Raw genomic sequence first — 14325 nt, forward strand, 5'->3', positions numbered from 1 at the left:
ATCTACAACTCATTGCCATGGCTGCTGACGCTATTTCTCTAACATGCCCTACCTGAGGCAGGGATAGGGTCCAGGGAAGGGGAGAGGAGAGGAAAATACACCATACCAGTGAAAAGCCTGCACCGCCTGCAGTATTAGTAGATGATAAGAGACATTTTACAGAGGGCAGGGGAGATAGTCCCTCCTCCAGCATCTTCTCACACTTCATGAAACAATGCCCAGGTTACCCCGTGAGCACAGAATCTTCTCGTAGTATTTTGCAAACCTCTGATCAATAATTTCTGCTATCTGGCAGAATTTAGTAAATGGATTTCTGACTAATGTAGTTTCTGTTTCTCCACCAACTTGAGATGTGGAGAGAGTCAGAGAAAATCATAGCCTGTATATCAGGAATATGAAAAAAAGGGTATTCAACACATGTAAGGTACTACATATTTGCTGTTACTACAGTGTCTGAGTGTATTTAACCTTGCAAAGCACACTAATGCAATGCTGTTATTCCTATTTTACTATTTGGAAGCAAAGGCTGGATGTTTCAGCAACATCCCTGAAATCATAGAAGTATGGCAGAGCAGGGAAAAGAACTCTCCCAAGTCATACGCTACAAATCCTTACCACTGGAACTCCCATCCTGTTGTTTTATGGGCTCAAACCTGTGTTCATAATCTTAGAAGACATAGAAAATTATTTAGAAACAAATACCAGCAGAAATGGTTTAAAACCCCATACATTTCCTAGTTGGTTGCCGTTACACATAAATGGGAACTATGTGCTCTGAAGACCAGCAGTTTACAAAAATATTTCAGAAAGGATGTGTTATACAAATAGCTATGGAGACCTGTTCATAGATAAACCTAATGTGCTGCTGCTTTTGCTGGCCTCTTAGTCTCCACTGATATCAATATTAGTATAAGAATTCTAATACCTTCCAGGAGCCAGTTCTTAATTAGCAAACAGGGTTGCATCCCCTGCCTTCTGAAGGAGCTTTAATCAACCCTTGTTTTCCCACAGGACAATCTACCTTACTATCACAACTGCATTTCATTTCATTGAGAATTTCAGACACCAGCTAGTCTTAACTTCTTTTTCTCAAGAAAATTAATTTGCAGCAAGTCTCCAAAATCACTACCTCCACTTTTTTGCTACCTAGACCTTATTATGGAAATGAATAAAGATACTTGTGGCAGGAGATGACATGTTAAGAAAGTCTTGCCCTGTGAAACAGTCACTGTAGGACAGCTGTATGCAATACTGAGGATTGCTCTTACCTGCAGAAGACAGCATAAAGGCTTCTTTGTTCACGAAGTTTCTATCTGTGTCCAGGAAATGACCAGGGTTAAATTGTCAAGGACTTTCCCACTGCTCTTGATCATACAAGACAGAAAAAATGTTGGGGAAAATTAAGGTGTCCTACTGAAAGACAAAATGAACACACAAGGATCTTTTTCACAGTGTCAAAAACTAATGACTTAAATTGCCAAGATATCAATTGCTCTCTTGAAATTGCCTGGTGCAAGTGCCAACTAATTATTATGAGGTGAGAAACAGGGTCATGCTGTGCTATCTCCTACAGAATAGCTTATTTAGAAATTGTTAGGCACTCTTAAAGATTGATTTTAGAGCACCAGAGGATGCAGTAATTACAGTAATCAGAAACTTTGGAAAAAAACCCAAACACCACTGAACTGAAGACTTCACACTGATCAAGCCCGCTGACTTTGATCTTGATTTTCTCATAGATATCTTCCCCCAAAGCTACATACGTCTTATCCATTGGGAAGACCACCTACATGAAGTTGGATATGGATTTAAAGTATTCTGCTGCTGCAATAAGTTGCATATACAGACTGTTTTTCCAGAATTTCTGTGGGGTTTATATTTAGCTTGTACCAGTTTAAAAGAAGCCTACGGTCATTATACTGGTGCCTTTATACTGATCTAACTCTTGAAATCCTGTATAGAGAAAGTAACATCTGTGCAAAAGGAGAGGGAAACTGAGTACAGGTTTATTCATATTATAGGAAGTAGATAATGTCCAGCATCCTATTCACAGTGAAGAGTTCCTCACGAGTTGTTCAAACTCACCTTTGGGTAGTTTTGCAGCCTGGGACAAAATACAAACACAATGTGTGGTGTTTAAATCAGTGAGAGGGATCTATTGCCTGGCTTTGCTTTGTCTAAGGATTGTCCCCAAAGCTTAGTGGCATTAATATACATTAGTGATAGTGAAGCTTTGCAGTGCGCTATCCTGGGTGCACATAAACACTATTGCACTTATGCTGCTATAACACATAATCTCACATAGAACTGCATTTGCATATGGCAGGACTGTTCAGTCCTTTTATTCAATTCCACAGGATGGACCAATGACAGCATCCAACTCTTCTTGGACTCATTCTGCAGAATAAAAGGACTAATAAAGAGTATTCAAGAAGGCCATTGATGTGTAGACTCTATGGAGAAATTTAAAATTCCCAAGACACCCTACACTACAGGATTAGGGCAGCTGAGTCAACTGCATTTTGCCTATTACCCTGCCATGAGCAAGGACAGCCACACATATAAGTGCCGATACACACATTTCTTACCTTGTACTTCCAGATATACCATCATGGAGAGCTCACCATAAAGTGATAGTGGTGGTGTCTGAGCCCGCTATAATGAGATATGTGATCGCTTGCACCATGTTGGTCTCTCTGAATGCGGAGAGTGGGTCATTCTTTGCCTGCAGATATGGGACAGATAATGAGATTTAAGACTGCTTTAATAGCATAGCAAATTTCCAGCAACAGAGCTTTTTTTCATCACAGAGCCCATACTGAGTTGATGAAGCTGGTAAGACAGCAGCCATGTAGTTCTGTTAAAAAAAAAAATCTTGCTGACTGAGGAAGACAGCATACAATAAGCATTCTTTCAGTCTAGAGTGGAGCATTACTCTCTCTGTGGTGACTGCCCAGGAACATCCTCAGTACCTCCACAAAGTACTTTGCTTTTGAGGTTGAATTCGAAGAAAGAAAGAGCTCAACAGCCTCTCGGAAGAAAAAGGAGGAGAAGGAAGTAGCAGTGCATCTGGAAATAACTACAAGCATTTTAAATATGTTGCAGCTGCACAAGAGACAATTACTTGTTACCTTTAACATCTGAGCTAGGCATGCATCAATGAAGTTCTGTGGCTCTGCAGGCACCCAGCTCTTCTGGTGGTTCCTGATCTCATCTTTAATAAGTGTTCATAGATCCTGCAAGTGTTAGTGCCACCAGCAGTCTCATTAACATAGTGCTTCAGTGCCTCAGCAGGGATGGGAAAGTGTTGTAGACCGGCACCTGGAAATAAAAGCACAAGGAACACCATGATGTCTTGTCTTCATAATGCATTTAAAGCCTGCATGCTCACAGCTGAACCACACCTAACCATGGCTATGATTCAGATGTATTACTTGTCTGACTATAGGAAATGAATGACCACTTAATTTATTTAAAAATTATCTTGGAGAGAAGTGTGTGAAGGATGACCATTACCATACAGTTAACTTTCCAGATTGCCTGCTCTCCACGAGTAACTTTCAGATTTGGGGGATTTAAATGCCCTTGAGTACAGTTTTTCTTACATTTTCTAAGTGAAATCTTTCCCAAATGACCTGTTTCCTCCTAAATCTTAAGTCAACACTTGGCTGTAGTTCTCAAAGCCACAACCATGTTAGCTTGTCCTGTTTTTTCTGGATGGTTCTTGCAACCCAATCTAACACAGGAAATCAAGGCTATTACAAAACCCTTCAAGACACAAGCAAAGAGGAAAAACCTGATTCTGGCCCCAGGGCAAACTTGATGCTGAACAATATCAATGTAAAGTCAGATCAGTCTCTCTGAAGAGAGCTCTTAGAGGAGATTCAGTGGGCCCGTAGGCAAAGCAAGCCAGGAATGGTTGCAGTGGGATCATTATTGAGAAAGAAGGGGACAGAAGTGAGTGCTGGTTTTAGCAGACTTCAGTGTTTATTTAAGAGCTCTTCTTCCTCTCTGTGCATTGGCAAAGAATGACCATTTCATGCCGCAGGTCACTGAGGAATGCTGTCAGGCTTTGATACAGTTACAGAGAATGGGTCAGTCCTTGCTTACCTGAGGCCAGGAGGTGCTGTGGAATTCTGCCATGGCCTGGGAGCGTCTGAGCAGCCTCTGGCACATGGCAGCCTCTGTAGAGAAGCAATGTCCAAAAAACACATCAGCAATCATGTTGTTGATGGAAGAAGGGAGTGGGACAGAGTTCCATGCCTACAAACAGAGAAAGCTGCATCATTAACTTCTTTTATAGGCTATGACCCTTTGTTACACTGAGCTCCCATCCAGCCTGCTCTTGATTTGCATGGGATTACACAAATAGCTGAGCCTGCAGAAATCAAGATGCAGGAGACTAACTGGGAGATTGTTCTTCAGGCACCTTTATAATGAGTGAGGGAAAGATTCCATCCTATAGAAAAGTGCATAATCAGCACAATTTAGGAGTCTCTCATCTGTCACTTTCTCCCATAAAGGGTTAGCATGAAAGCAATGAGTCAGGCATGATGTTCCAGCCAAGTGCAAAATGAATTGTGAAAGCATCAGCTGTGTAAGCCTCTCATCGAACCTACTGCAGAAATTGCAACTTCCAGTAGAAAAAGCAGGGTTGGAAGTAGGGAGAATGAGCCCATGTTATGACTACATACAGATCTGTATTTCACTTCTTTCTCTGGCAAAGACCTTCATCAGGCAGCAAGCTTCCTCCTGAATCCAGGCTTCCAGGCTTTTCTTCCCAGTCCTAGGTTCCTCAGAGTCATAAGGCTGAACCATCTTTGCTGCTTCCAGGTATGCCCATTGGCAAAGATGATGCCTGCAACAAAATGGAGAAGGACTGGGGAGAAGTATGGGACTGGTGTCTCCATAAGCAGGACTAGTGAAATCGTAGTGGTTCCAAAAATTACCACCATGAGTTTGGAAGGATCCCTGGCAGTATTTATATAGGGAATCAGAGGTGTTTATGCCATTTTTTCACATCTACTTGATCCTTTTTGTGGGAAATAAGTTCCGTACCTGTCTTTCCTTTTCTGCTCCTTTACCTAGAACCGTGCACTCAACACACGCTGGGTCCTGCTGGCTGACATTTTTACAAATTTACACCTTTTACCACAAAGACTTACTGAGATAGATAGCTTGGTAACACTCTCAGTAACTAAGAATTCCCCAGGCTATGCAAGTATATAAACAGGAAACACATTAGTTTTGCGTGCTGAATGTATATTGGGGGCCCAGTGTTTGAGAAGGACATGCAGCAGTTGTTCTAGAGCATTCAACTTGCTGCCAAGAGCAGCTCATCTTGAAAAGAGGCCTTAAGAGTAGATGCAGTCATTGTACCAAACCCCATTCTCTGAACAGCTTGTTCTGCTAAAAATATTTCAGTACACATAACAACAGAAAGTACCGTAGGGGCCTCCCAACGACATCCCTAAAGAAGGATGCCACAGGTCTTGGAATTATTCTGCATGCCCAGTCAAGGCATCCTTCACTACTTGAAACCCATTGAGCAAAATCACTGGTGTTTTTCCTAGCCAGAGTGTGTATGTATTTCCATACATCCTGGCCACCTAGAGAGACAATAAGACACATGATGACATGAAGATATGAGACATTTACAGAGAGGCCCTTCCACATCTTAGTGGCACTCTTAGGCCAGAGCTCAAAGACCATTTCTGTTATGTAAGGTCTGTTTTGCAGCCCTTGGCATTGCCCAAGAAAGGGGTAGGAGAAATTTCATCCTGCTGTCAGGAAAAGAGGTTGGAATCATGTTTCACTATTAAAATCTTAAAAGGCTTTCACTGTTATTAATGCATTGCATTATTATTTATGGCTGTTATTATTCATGTATCTGCAGTATATATAGCCATCAGTGCAACAACCATGTCATACAACCAGAAATACTTCAATGGGATTTCTTCCATTTACATTGCCCCACCAGAGGTGATTGATGGATACTGCAAAAACATAAATATTGCTTTTATTATCTTTCTATTTTTATTTATTTTCCAATCATACAGCTTTTTCAGTGTATCAGTATTTACACAAGGAACAGTTTTCATCGTTAAAGTAGAAATTATAGTTGTAATTAACAGGTGCAGCCATTAGATGGTAATGTTTGCTCACCATGGCACCGAGCATTGTGCTTGCGAAGTCTAGCACAGTGAGGCAGTTAAGCCAAACTTTTCAAACATAGCCATTGATCTGCAGTATGTCGTTTGAGATGTATTGAGTATCATGAGCTGCCTGGGAAGTGCTTAGCTCCTACAGATCCTACTGATTGCTGCCGGAGTTTGTGTTCTCGGTAGTTCTGCAAATCAAGTCTCTGGCACCTGTAAATTAGAGACCAGTTTTAAACTCTTCAACCCTGAGTAGTTGAGAAAGACCTAATTGCACAGGCGGAGGGAAGATGAGATAGTGTTACCTTGCTCAAAGATTTAGGATTTTGGATAGGAACACCAGCTAGCCTGTGACTGTATGGGATAGGAGGTAAGGATTTCTGAACATCTGTTTCAAGGGATTTTAAAGTATGAAGCAGATGGATGAATAAAGATGGTGTCTGCACATATTTTTTGTGTTACATATATGTGTATGTATATTTGTATATGTAACACCAAACCATATGTAACTATATCTATATCTATGCAACTATATATATATATAATGTGTGACCTTTTTCTGAGCAGTTACAGCACAAGTTGCAAACAAGATGGACACTTGAAAGACACTTGAAAGATTAAAAGACATATCTCTGCTCTAGGGATTTTTGGGGAACTGGTGAAAACGTGCCATTTGTAAAGCTGTTAAGAGTTTGACTGAGCAGAGTTTTCACATGTGTCCTGGCTTCTACAGTTTGCTTTTAGGAATCCACTGGTAACGTTGTGTTGCTGAAATCACATATGTTACTCAGGAACATCCATAAGCAGGACTGCATCTCTCTGGAGGTGGGTGCAGGCCTCCTCCTTTGCAATTTTTTGAAACAAAGATGTAGCCAGGGATCCTGAAATATGCTAACCATACTGAAAACGCATGCAAATATGATCAGGCACCTAGTTGCTGCCACTTGCTGTGAGCAATGGCTGTTTTCTGTAGGGGAGAGTAATTTGAAGAATGGTTTTCACAGCAGTCGGAGTCCAGTTTTTTGCCTTAATAGCCCAAGTAAGGTGGAGACAGAGGAATAAACAAGTACTTGAATCCCTGAATTGAATTCCATCTAGTACCCAAAGGAACTGCAGAGCCTGTGTTTCCTTCTGTACACACAGGAAAATAGGGAGCCTCAATGATGCATCTTGCCTCACACACCTCCCAGGCTTAGTGACTCTCCTTTTTACCAACATTCTGCATTTCCCAGGACAGCTAGAGATAGGGTCATGGCATGAATCTTTCCTGGCTCACCCTCCAGCAGCACATGGAGAAAGGGAAGTGTCCTGTGGGTCTTATTTGGCAGATGCGGTGTGTAGAGCACATTAAGGAATGTCAGTAACATTACTAATATCTTCCTTCTGTGCCTCTACGCTGTCCAAGAAAAAACAAAAGCCAGAAAGCCAGTGTGTTCATACTCTACTGTACCAAATAGTACATACAATGTCACCTAGCTGCAGTTCTGTGCAGCTGCTTAGTTATGTAGTCAAATGTATTAAGATTTTAATCTATCCACTTGGTTGTTTTGCAGTGCAGATCAACACTGATGATTACTGACACTTGCAACACCCTCCCAAAACAAGCAGAACCCCAGGGAAGAGGAACTTTTGTCTCAGCACAACCTTCAAAATTGTAACACCACAGGTAACAAAGCTTTTCTTTGTCCTTTCCCCTTCGTTCTTATCCTCAACAGCAAGGACTGGCCTGGAGCAGTAATACCTCCAGTGTGCTGCAGTCTTACTTGCTTTGCTGCTCCTGCACTGGCCAGGCCAGGCCTCTGTCTAAGAAAGCCTTCCAGAGCCTTGTTGTGCCAAGATGTAACCAGCCAATGGCAATATTGCTGAAATAAGAGCTATAGGATTCAGTCCTCAAGCAAATAAGCTTTGCTTTCTGCCTTCTTTGATGAGTTTTGCTTATTCTTCCTGTTTCCTTTCCTCCCTCCTCGTAGCTTGTACTGTAGTAACAGGATTCCTCAGGCATTATTTTTGACTGGGTGACTGTTCAGTAATTTGCACCATTTGCAACTGTTGCTGCAGGCCCTTTCCACTCATTGCTAATCCTCTCTAAAGTCCAACAGGGAGACATAGAGCTTAAAGTTCTGCCTAAAAAGCTCACAGTTCAGACAGAAGCTGGGAAGGAGAAGAAAGATGCTTTTATGTTCTAGCCAAGGACATGTTAGCAGTCTACACCTGAACTATTCATAAAACTATAAAAAGCATCAGTACCTTCAAGAGTGTTTCATGGTGAATTTGGAAGTCCAGTATCCACAGCTTGCCAGTTAAGGGGAGAGGTGTCGGTCCCAGCGGCAGCTTGAGTTGGGCCCTCTGAATATTCAGGAATATCAGAGAAATCCAGACACAGAGAAAGACAAGAACACCCACAAAAAAAATTGGCTTTAAGAAAACATTGCTGTCCTCACGTGCCTCCTCACTCAGCTGTGACCTGCTAGCCCCGGAGCTGCCAGACCCCCCACTCCCCCAGGCATTAACCCTATTGGAGCGCTTGGACAGCATAGCCAAATTAACCATGTCTATTCCCAACGTGAATGCAGCTGGGGCACAATGGAGTGTGCCCCTTGAATTGTGCATAGAGTGAACAGGAAGAATGGATCAGGTGAACTGAGGTGGGCCACTTTTCAGCTATCACAGTGAGAATAAGGCTGGTACCCTCGTCTGGACATTAACTTAGACTTTAAAGATCTGGTTCAATTCCCTGCTGTGCTACAGCTCTCCTCTGTGATTCTGGGCAAGCTGCTTCATGCAGTTTCATGTTACAGCCAGACTGTAATTTAGCTATAAGCAAGATGCCTTGAAAACAAATAGTCCCATCCCCTCATTTTCCCTTTCACCAGTGTTGGCTCTAGCAACCACAGAGCTATAAAGTGACTGGATTCATTTGGCTAATCTGGTGGAAAGCCTTTAATTTTTAGTTGCAGTAATAGTTTTCTGCTGGCTCAACAGTCTGAACACACTTACCTGCTGGCTGCTGTCTCACCAAGCAGAGTGAGAATATGGCCAAGGACAAAAGAGGCGGGACCACCCATTTTGGCAGACTCACTGATCATTTTATCTGCAGCACGAATCTTTATCTGTATCCTCTCTGCTTCAGAGCCCCTCCTACTTGAGCTACTAGGGCTGTTGCTGTCACAAATACATTCCCAGTTAACCACTCCAGTGACAGTAGACAGAAAACTACTCTGTACAGAAATTATATTACACTCTCCAGTGATTGTTTCCTTCTAATGCACTAAAACATTCTCAGCTAATGCCCTAATAAGATTTTATAAGTAGTAAGTGGATAGCTCAGGGATGGAGAGACATAATAATGGGAGAACTTTATGCAAGACTGAAAACAAATCTAATAAATTTGATATTCTTCAGAAACATTGTGAAAGACAATGAAGCATTACAAAACACTTCAAGAGACCATGCAAAAGAGCTCAGGAATTGCCAGCATTGTTATTTCCCCCAAATCAAACTTTTCTCTGAGATTTTTTTAGTTTTGTCCATCAGGAACTTGAAGGACTTTCAGGATGCCTGCCACTGCTCAGAAGAGGCTGTAGTGGGGGAGGACAGTGGTGGCCTGTAAGGGAAAAATTATTTTGATCCCATGCTGCAGCTGGATGTTAAGGATGGGAGTTTCCCCTCTCTCACTGAATGTGCAACTGACAGCACTGCTGTCTCATCAAGACCACCCTGGGGGAAGCCTGGGCAACTGGTTGTGCTCAGCAGCATGGTTGCAGGGGCACTGCACTGTCTACTGTCATCTTACAGACTTGTTACATGCCCAGCTCCCTCTGCTTTCATTCTGACTCTCACAGAAAGGAAGAAAGAGTGAATACTTTTTGCCAGGGTGCATGGCAGCAAGATGAAGCTAATGGGCCTGGGTGAGTCCATGATTCTCAATATATCAAAGATGTGTTTGTTGGCTCACAGAGTATAAATTTCCAGTTGGATGCAGTTTTACAAGTTTTTACCTTTACACTTTGTGCTGACCTTGGTGTGTTCTCTTGAGAAAGCATAATCCAAGTGGTTTTGCATGTGACCTCATTAGTCTCCCCTCTTTTCTGGGGCAAGTCAAAATATGGAGCAGTGCCTTGTGCAAAGTGGTCATTGTGGTTTCTGTTCCTGCCAAAAAGAGGTCACGGAGAACCCACACCAGGTTGTCTTCATCAAATTGCAGAGCTGGGGTTGCCTTTAATCTTCAGGCAAGAGAGGGGTGAGTTTAGAGTACAGCAGACATTACAACATGTACAGTCATTAACTCCAGATGACTTCAGCAAACAATGGTTTGCAGAATCTCTGATTTTCCAAAGCAAATAAATGTGAAAAGCAGTAGGAAATAGTAGTAATATCTCATAAGTCTCTGTTTCTTCATGTCTGAACAAAGTGTCCTGTCTTGTAGGCAGTGTTAAGAAGTGCTTTGAATGATAGCAAAAGATCAAGCTGGAAGGTTTTCAGTGCAGATGTTTCTTTCAGAGATCTGCTGATCTGCTGAATTCAGAACACTCCATGGGATTTTCTTATTTCAGTGAAAGCTTTAGGACAAGTTTATAGCATTCCACTCCTCCACCACTGTCTTCCCGTGCCATCCCACAGCGACAGTGCCCTGTAGTATCCGTGGAAACTGCAGCTGTTGTGTGTTCCTTCTTTACCAAAGAATGTGCAAAACATGCAAGCTCTTGACAAGCAAAAACCTTCTTGTCAAGATCTGGGAGATGGTTCAGGAGCTAGGGAAAAATATTACAAACCAGTAGCAAACACAGAGCAGCCTTGCCTTTATTCTTTCTACTTAAATGCCTAGCAGCTCTCTCAACATATTGAAGTATTCAAGATAAATTTTGGCAGTAAGATCTGCTATTTAATTTTACCAAGAGATGCGTTTTGGCACCATGAGGCTGGTTCAGTTTCAGGATTCTGATTAGCAGCATCTAAAAATATATTGCTAGAGCACCATCAGGAAACATCTGAAACACCTAACCTGAATGACTACAAAAAAAGACCCCTTTGGTTGTCAAGAAAATTAAGATTCAGAGAATGCAAAAGTCTCAAGAAATAGTTTCTTCTCATCTAACAAACAAACTTTTTAGGTACTTTTGCCACAGTGCCATACAGTCAGCTAGGATCTAACTGCTGCTGCAACCATCTTGCAGCCTTTTCTGCTTTTCATGTTTTGTCCTGTGGATCATACCTGGACTCTTTGTATTTTTTCATTTCTTCGTATTGATCATTATTCCATTTGTGCTGTTTATATTTTTAATTTTCTTTCTCTTGTAAGACTCCTCTGTCTCAATGTTTCTATATCTGCAGAATATGATCTTCAAGCAGTTGTTTAACTGGTTCTCCTGGAAACAGCTACATAGAACCAAAGGTACTTACAGGAGTTTGGGAGATAGTACCCAAATTAAACATCATTCACTATTCCTCTGAATCATGTTCTCTACATGATACTCACAGAGAAATAAATGCTGTGAGCCCAGCAAGAAGGCTAATCAATATTTTCCAGGCTGTGCTGCATAAGGTTGCACCAATGTCTCTTTTGAGGGTAACAACAGAAAAAAGCAGCCCACAGCCAGTGAAAGTATACAACAGAAGTGGTAATCCTGACACCTTTGGTAGTAAGAAGATAGGTAATTCTGTGTAATATCGTGTCCTGTCTGAGACTCTAATCACAAGGAAATGGAAATGAAGCTTTCTAAAGCAAAGAAGAAATTATGTCCTTTAAACTGCCTTTTATATAACCTCACACTATTATTGCAATCAATATTTTCAAGATAGCTTATTCCCTTGTTCTTATATCTTCATGCTGGTTTTGGCTGGGATAGAGTTAATTTTCTTCATAGTAGCTACTATAGGGCTATGTTTTGGATTTGTGCTGAAAACAGTGTTGATAACATAGGGATGTTTTCATTATTGCTGAGCAATGCTTACGCAGTCAAGGACTTCTCTGCTCCTTCCCCACACCACCAGCGAGTAGGCTGGGGGTACACAAGAAGTTGGGAGAGGACACAGCAGGGACAGCTGACCCCAACTGACCAAAGGGATATTCCATACCCATATGACATCATGCCTACCATATAAAGCTGGGAGAAGAAGGAGGAAGCGGGGGATGTTTGGAGTTATGGTGTCTGTCTTCCCAAGTAACCATTATGGGTGATGGAGCCCTGCTTTCCTGGAGATGGCTGAACACCTGCCTGCCAGTGGGAAGTGCTGATTGAATTCCTTGTTTTGCTTTGCATGCGGCTTTAAACTGTCTTTGTCTCAGCCCATGAGTTTTCCCACTTTTACTCTTCCAATTTCCTCCCCCATCCCATGGTGGGGGAACGATGGTTGCTTCCACCATTGTAAGCACATGGTGCTTGTCTTGGTGGGTTTGTGGGAGTGTGATATAGGCAATCTGCCAGGCCTCCCCATATTTATATTTCAGCCACCGTCCTTCATACCATGGATGTTTTAACTGCTTGGCTTGCTTGAATGCAGTGCATGTTTCACATTCATGGGTAACCTGTGTGATAGTGTCCACGGTCAGGCCCATCCCTCGATCATGAGCCCTTCTATATGTTGCATCTCTCCCCTGATGGCCTGAGGTGTCATGGACCCGCTGAACCATAAATAATTCACCCTTATGTTGCCAATCTGATACCTTTGCTCCTTGGGGAGCCAACCTATGGGGAAGACATCTTCCCACATCTTCCCCTTCTCCACCAGGCTAATTACAATAGTGTTTGAGAATTTTGCAAATTTTGAATATCCTTGGCATGTTGAAACCAGCATGGTCTTATTGCTAGGAACCAGCATATTCCTGAATGTAGTTCAGGTCTTGTTTAGGGTTAAACAACTATTTAGAAATGCCACCCAGAGATCAATCCCCATGACAGGTACTGTGGCTACTCAGACCCCGGTGGCAGACACTGTGGCTACTCAAACCCCAGTGACAAGCACCGTAGCTACTCAAGACTCTGGCAAGCTACTCCCCGCCATGGGAGTGGGTGAGCGGCTCTGTGGTGCTCAGTTGCTGGCTAGGGTTAAACCACAACAATCTTGTATAGTGATATGGTCAGCTCTGCATGCTCTGCTACATGGCAACAAACTACATACAACAAACCCCTCTGAAGGAATTCTGAGTGCTAACGTATGATGGCACAGGTTGTTCCCAGGTTCCCAGCACTAATCTGTTGACACTGAACAACACTGGAACTGGGGAAACTTCTCAAGTCTTACCTGGCACTTGATGATAAAACCTCTGAAAATTTGCAATTTAGTGGTGTGTCTGGGACTTACAAACCTGGTCTGCTGGCATACCACCAGGCTTGTACTTAACATTGCCTGGTATGGATTTGTCTCTTCAGGGGCAAGGCTGTTGAGTCATTCAAGTGCCCATCAGTTGCCAAAGAAGCTCAGAATGAAAAGAAGAATGGTGAATTCTTGCAATGTTTGCAATAATTGCAATGTTAGAAATTATTATAAAAAAACGCAAAGCAGGAAAATACATGTGAAATAGATCCCTTCTGCAGGCTGACACCAGGTATCGTCTGGGTCATCCCTTCATTGCCTTAGCTATAAGCCAGAAGTGGTAGATCCTGTCTTAGACCAGACCCCATTCTGAGTCTCCATGGCTCTGATGACAATACCTAACAACAGTCTGGACCTCGCTATGGCGGTAGATCTCTTCATTCTCCTTCCTTCTGCATATGTTTAAGGGCATTTGTCCATATTGCAGCTTGGATTAGCAGCAGGCACAGGCAACAGCACAAAGAAATCATTCTCTCAGCTTGTTTGCATGTGTTTTTCTTGGACATACACATCCTCTGTGGCATGTTGATTTCTTTCCCTGTGAACCATCTTCCTGATTAGAAAATCATTCAATACTGGTTTATCTGATTTCCCCTCTCCCAGATTATATGGCTTTCCCTGTAAAAGTCTCCATGACTTTTTGCAAACTAGCAACATTTCCATTAGAGAAAATATGATCTATGTAACACTTCTGATTAATTCTGACTCAAGGTGCTGGATTGTGTCCTTGAAGACAAAACACATACCTTGTTGAATGTCAGAGTTGCGAGTCATTTTCCCCTCCTCTAGCAGTTTGAGGATCTAGTTTGCTCCATGACATCCTTAAGTCATCTCTCTCCTTTTGCCTCATTCT

At 42.3% G+C, this 14325-nt stretch overlaps 1 long non-coding RNA gene across 1 annotated transcript in view; it reads left to right on the forward strand.

Annotated features, from left to right (window-relative positions):
- The window catches only part of LOC138686886 (uncharacterized), a 30757-nt gene that overhangs the window by 526 nt on the left and 15906 nt on the right, over window positions 1-14325 (forward strand). The window contains exon 2 of the long non-coding RNA XR_011326217.1: window positions 7712-7824. This is a non-coding gene — a long non-coding RNA (uncharacterized lncRNA). The remainder of the gene's footprint in view (window positions 1-7711; window positions 7825-14325) is intronic.

The sequence above is a fragment of the Haliaeetus albicilla genome, chromosome 9, assembly GCF_947461875.1.
Source record: "Haliaeetus albicilla chromosome 9, bHalAlb1.1, whole genome shotgun sequence".
Classification (NCBI taxonomy): Eukaryota; Metazoa; Chordata; class Aves; order Accipitriformes; family Accipitridae; genus Haliaeetus; species Haliaeetus albicilla.